Consider the following 6,525-nt stretch of genomic DNA (forward strand, 5'->3'; position numbering starts at 1 on the left):
AAAAGTACAGGCAACAAAAGAAAAAAAATGATAAACTATACGTCATCAAAATTTAAAACATTCGTGCATCAAAGGACACGATCAAGAAAGTGAAAAGACAACACACAGCATGGAAGAAAATATTTACAAATCATATATCTGATAAGCAACTAATATTCTGAAAATATAAAGAACTCCTGCAACTCAGCAACAAAGAACCCAATCCCAAAATGAGAAAATAATGTGAATAGACATTTCTCCAAAGTACATGAAATCAGTAAGCAAGTGAAAAGATGTTTAACATCCCTAGTCATTAGGGAAATGCAAATCAAATCAAATTAAATTAAAGGGAGGTAATTAGGTTTAGATGAGGTCATGAGAATAGAGACCCTATAATGGGATTAGTGTTCTTATAAAAAGAGGAAGAGACGTAGAGCTCTCTTTTTCTCTCTCTCCTGCTCTCCCTCTCTCCCCGCTCTGCCTTTGCCTCTCTGCCATGTGAGGAAACAGCAAGAAGGTAGCCATCCATACCTATAAGGAAGAGAGCTCTCACCAAGACTCGATTATTCATAGTCTGGTATCTTGTAATAGCAGCCAGAGCTGACTAAGACAGTCAGTACGATTGACTAGCCTGGGACCTATATTCACTTCTGACCAAAGAGCGGGGAGGGGCAGTTCCCTAAAAGAAGCTGAGTACTATTATTAGAAGAACGGAAAATGGAATGCTGGACAGACAAACCCAGCAGATATTTCATTATTGCTTCATACATACATTTAAGGATTGATTCCTTAAGAGGTGACAGTGTTATTTATTTTACTCCTCACAAACACAATTGGATCTATTTTTTTGTTGTTGTTGATGTTTTAGAGACTTATAGATAAGTAAAGAGTAAATTCTGCATAGGGGTAAATATGAATCCTTTAGAATGTTCCATCTACCCCCATTTTTTAAGGATTAATAATGTTTTTAAGACAGAATGGTTTCATTGTCTCCATATCTGAAAATGGACTTTCTTTTTGTTTCTTTCTTTAGTCTATCTCAGTTTTCTTAAACTTTAGTACCTAAGAATGACAGGATGGGGTGGTATATGTGAAACTTTGCATACTGTACTTTATGAACAATTAAGAGATTTTTTTAAAGGGTAATTTATACCAGGGGTCCTCAACATCCAGGCTGCAGACTGGTACCAGTCCATGGCCTGTTAGGAACTGGGCTGCACAGAAGGTGAGCAGCAGACAAGGGAGTGAAGCTTCATCTGTATTTGCAGCCGCTCCCCAGTGCTACCAGCATCACCGCTTCAGCTCCATCTCAGATCATCAGGCATTAGATTTTCATAGGAGCACTGGTTCCTGATGCCAAAAAGGTTGAGAATCGCTGATTTATACCATATTTCCCCCCAATTGCATTTGTCTTTAGAAACTAACCTCCTACAAAAGACAAAATTCTCTACTAATGTTTACCGAGCATCTACATATTTTACCTCATTTAAACCATGTGAGGTTATGTAGTTGTTAGTTCAATTTTATAGATAAGAAAAATGAGTTTCAGAGAATTTAAATAACTTGCTCAAAACCACACAGTCTGGGTATCAGGGTTAGAATACAAACATCCATAGCTCTTGTGCCTCTCTGTAGGAACTCAGTAACTTTGTTGTTGTTGTCGTTGTTTTGTTTGTTTGTTTGTTTTTAGGGGAGGCAACCCTTGGTTGACCTCACAGATTGCAAGGACCTCGTCAGTTTACAATCCTTATTTATTTTTTTATTTTTTACGCCTACAGCACCTGGTCTTCCTAGGTGGTCTCCCATCCAAATACTAACCAGGCCCGACCCTGCTTAGCTTCCAAGATCAGAGGGGATTGGGCTTGTTCAGGGTAGCTCAGCAACTTTGGATAGTTCAGTGTAAGGGTTACGTGCATTAGCTTTGACCAAATCAGTTCTACGTTTGAATCCTGGAGCTCCCACTTTCTAGCAATGCAATGATAATAGCAAATAGCTTTGAATGTTTTCCAAGTGCTCAGCACTTTGTGTGCACAATATCTCATTCAACCTTCCTGAACACTCTTGAAGAAAGATACCACTATTATCATCAACTCCACTTTACAGGTGAAGGAACTGAGGCTTAAAAGCAATCAAAAGCATAAATAAGACTTGAAGCCAGATATCTGATGCCACTGCATGTGATTATAACCAAAATATATGGGTAAGAAAAGGAAACAAAGGTAGCTGAGAAGAATTGAATCCACCCTCTAGAATGATCTCTACGGTCTGGTTATTAAGAATGTGGACTATAGAATAGGCTACCTGGGGAACCATCTCAGGTCCTCCACTTGTTAGATGTGTGACTTTGAGCAAGTCATTTAACTTCAGTGTCCTCATTTGCAAAATGGGAATATAGAAGTACCTACATGTATTAATTTCCTAGGGCTGCCATAACAAAATACTAGACTGGGTGGTTTAAACAACAGAAATTTATTTTCTCACAGTTCTGGAGACTAGACATCCAAGACAGTGTTGTCAGCAAGTTTGGTTTCTTATGAGACCTCTCTTCTATGGTCACTTTATTTTTATGTTCTTCATTGGTGTTTCTTGGTCTGTGTCCTATCTATGTCCTCCTGATCGCCACTTCCTATAAGGACACAATCATATTGGATTAAGGCTCACTCATATAACCTTGTTTTATCTTAATTATCTCTTTAAAGGCCCTGTCTCCAAAATACAGTCACATTCTGAGGTACTGGAAGTTAGGACTTCAATATATGAGTTAGGGGTAGGGAACAATTCAGCCCATACACACAATCTCATAGGGTTATTGTGAAGATCAAATCAGACAATATATGTAAAGCAAAGGTAAGGAACCTAAAATGTTGTGAGAACTTAATGATTATGCAATGTAACTGAACACTTGACTTAGGCATAAGAGTATCTGGAAAGTTACAAAGCTTTCTTCACCAGAATATTGGCTGGAAGTGCCCTAGAGGCTCCTTTTCTCCTGATTTATATGGGGTGCTCAGTCCAGCATCATCTTTGCCTTATGGTCAATAGTCCCCATCTTGATCCCGCAACTGTTTCATTCTGGTCTGGCCACTCCCTGGGGACAATGAGAAGTTCTTTCTGTAGAGAGTGATCAAACTTTCTTTCTATAACTGCTCCAAGGTTCGTCTTTAAAAAGAGGAGACGTTCTGTCCCAGCTACTCACCACTCAGCAATTGCCTTTCCAATACTACTTCTATTTCTACTCCTTGGGCAATCCACTTATTAAAATTTAATGACAATCACTTATATTTATAAAGCCATTTTTAATTTACAAAGCTCTTTTCTATCCGTTATCTCTTTTAATCCTCACAACATCTGTAGGAAGGATGTTTTTCTCCATTTTATAAAAGAAGAAAATTGGGCTCTGCAGAGTATCATCACCATCCTGGGTCTCACAGTTGATCAGTGGCAGAGATGGGCCTCAAATTCTGGTCTTTTAATTCTAATATGTCAGGAGTAGCTCACCTAGTCAGGTATTCCACAATATAAATAATCCAGTATACCAGCCCTGCTCTCTTTTGGGGGAATGTAGGTAAGTTATTTGGACTTTTTTTTTTTTTTTAAACGCTTACAGCACCTAGGATTTCTAGGTGGTCTCCCATCCAAATTCTAACCAGGCCCGACCCTGCTTAGCTTCTGAGATCAGACGAGATCGGGCACTTTCAGGGTGGCATGGCTGTAGACTATTTGGACTATTTTGATTGGAAGTGGCAAAAACCCAACTCAAACTGGCCTAAGCAGAAATCGAACTTATTGGCTCACCTAACAGAGCAATCCAGAAGTAGGTCTTCAGGCATAGATGGATCCAGGTGCTCAAACTACATCATCAGAACTCTCTCTCTCCACTTCTTATCTTCCCTTTGTGTTCACCTTATTCTTGGACAAACTCTCTGCTTGGCATGTCAAAGATGGCCCCCAGTAGCTAAAGCTTACCATTCCCCCAGCTCAACAAACTTAGTAGAAGGAGAGCACCTTTTTCTTGTGAACTGCAACAAACGACCTGGATATTATCCTCAACTATTTGGGTTGGCTTATGAGCCCCACCCTTGAATCAATCATTGTGTGTAGTACAATGGATTATTCTCATTGTCCAGGCCTGATTACTTACCCTACTATGGAGAGGTGTATGATGGCAGGGTGAGTCTCATCAAACCTAGGGACTGAGTCGATGGAGAAAGGAATTTCTTTAAAGAAAGGTACTGATGTCAGAAGTGGTGTGGGTTGTAGGCAGATCTCTACAGAGTGCCTTTGCTCTGCAGAGCTAAAATAGAACAACCGGTGAGGAACTGGGGGGCTATCTTAGCAAGAACTCTCAGTTCTTGCCTTGGGAGTAGTAAGTGGACTTCTGTAGGTTTTTTCCTGGACTGCTTAGCTTGACTCAGCAGGATAGAAAAAAAGGCAATAATTCATAGCAGAGTAAAGAAAAAAGATGGAGTTTCTGGTTCCAATAACTTGTGTTCAGAATAGTACCCAAACTAAGAGCACCCATGGAAGGAGACTTTGAAGTACTCTTTGAAGATGACTACTTGCCTGCTCCCTCTTCCCAGCACCTTCTATCTCCCCATGAAGCTGTGAGCTTCAGGAGGACAGGGACCACATCTGTTTTATCCACCATCTTCTTTCCAGAGCTTAGCACTATACTTTGCCTGGAACATAGCAGGGGCCTATCACATATTTATGCTATGTATGAATAAACTCATGAATCAGGTTTATCATCCTAACTGGCAGGATCGATCTACTTCTTTGTATACTTAAATCTCCATCTTTTATTTTTGTTTTCCATCTGTGGGAGAAGGTATAGAACAAGACTCTCCACAGCCCCTTCCAGCTTATGATTCCATTATCTTAGGGCTCTCAGGAGACAGCCAAGATACCTTCTGCAATGAACTGATGTAAGGTAATCAAACTTATTGAGCACTCTGTGCTTAGGCGAGATGACCTCATATGGGTCTGAGGTCCCCAAATTGTGAGATTTCATGGACTCGTAATTTTTTTGCGGGGAGGCGGAATGAAAATGATACTGCTTATTTTTAATTTTGCCCAATAAGGACATAAAAAAATTCCTATTAACTATCATTACCATTTCTTTTAAAAAGGAAATTTTTACACTAAGATAGCAGGAAATACATAATCTCAGAAAAACAACAACCAATCCCTTTCCCTCCTGGAAAAAAGCTGGCAACCTTACATGATGATGATGATGATCATGATGATGATGATGATGATGATGATGATTTGCAGACAGATGTAAATTTCATCAGACTGATCCCTGCCTGGGGTCCAGTACTCGGAAGGCCACTAACAGAGATTAGTTTTCAACACCCCCTTCCACTTCTAAGTGGGCTTAATCTGCCTACTTTGCAGATGGAGAAACAGGTTCAACGAGTGCAAGTGCAAGGTCACAAGGATAGTAAATAGTAGTCAGTTCGTCAGATCCCTTGGCAGATTCCAAACCACAGCTATTTTCTTGTAGGGAAAAGATGACCCACACTGGCGCCTTTGGAATGCCCCCGAGGTATACTCGGCCTCACCTTGACCCTGGATTTGGATGCTTTGTTCTTAACGATGTGCCCACCTCATGCCAGGCACAAGCGAGAGTGCAGGGAGTGAAACCAACACGTTCCCAGCCTCCTCTCCTGTTCCTCGATACTTACCTGTTCCCCAGGCCCGGCTTCTTGTGCTGGCAGCCAATAAATCCCCACTGCAGGCGTGGGCTGCTAATAGTTTAGGGGTTCCCTCTCCCGGGGTGTTGGCAGTTTCCTAGGAGACTCTGGGAACCTTAACGCCTCCAAGACCCAAAGGACAGGAAGCGTAATGGCGCAACTTGAGGCACTGTGATAGGCTGCAGGGAAGGTAATTTGGGAGGAAGAGATCAGTTCAAACCCTATCAAATAATACCCCGTTCGGTCCCTCCCCCATTCCCATGGGCTTTGCGGGGACCCATAGCCCCAAAGCTTAGGCTGGAAGAAGGGTTTCCCCCAAACCAGAGGGCCCTACTGTGGAGAAGACTTGTTGCTCTGGCTGGGGGACTCTGGAGACCGTGTCACCGGTCCCACGTTCCGCCCCGCCTTGCTCGCCCGAGGCGGGAGCGTGCCTCCGCCTGGCTGAGCGGGTGCACGAGAGCGCGCGCCTCGGCGCGGGAGCGCGCCCAGGGGAGAGCCCGAGCAAGATGGAGGCCGCGCGGCGGCCGCCGCCTGGGCCAAAGCAGCCACTACTGAAAGCGCCGAGCCGCGGCGCCTAGGCTGTGCCAGTCCCAGACCCGCTGCCCCGGACCGGGCCCAGGTTGGTCTACCCGCACCCTCTCCCTGCGGCCGCAGCCTCTGTGCGTGTCCGGCCTAGGCGCGGGGCAGCCGCTCCCCCACCCCCCCGGGCCCTACCCGGGCCCGGCCGCTCCCCAGTGCCCAGGGGACAGCCCCCGCCCGCCGCCCGTCCCTCGCGGCCCAAGCTGCCTGCGGGCCCTAGTCCTTCGTCCTCTTGGCCTGGAAAGCCTCTCTCCCCAGCCTGGCCCGCCAA

General features: G+C 43.9%; 1 pseudogene; it reads right to left on the bottom strand.

The window, feature by feature from the left end:
- Positions 1-3,577: 3,577 nt before the first annotated feature.
- On the bottom strand, positions 3,578-3,696 carry LOC111745987 (annotated as a pseudogene).
- Between the last annotated feature and the right edge of the window lie 2,829 nt (positions 3,697-6,525).

Source organism: Pteropus vampyrus, unplaced genomic scaffold, assembly GCF_000151845.1.
Source record: "Pteropus vampyrus isolate Shadow unplaced genomic scaffold, Pvam_2.0 Scaffold171, whole genome shotgun sequence".
Classification (NCBI taxonomy): domain Eukaryota; kingdom Metazoa; phylum Chordata; class Mammalia; order Chiroptera; family Pteropodidae; genus Pteropus; species Pteropus vampyrus.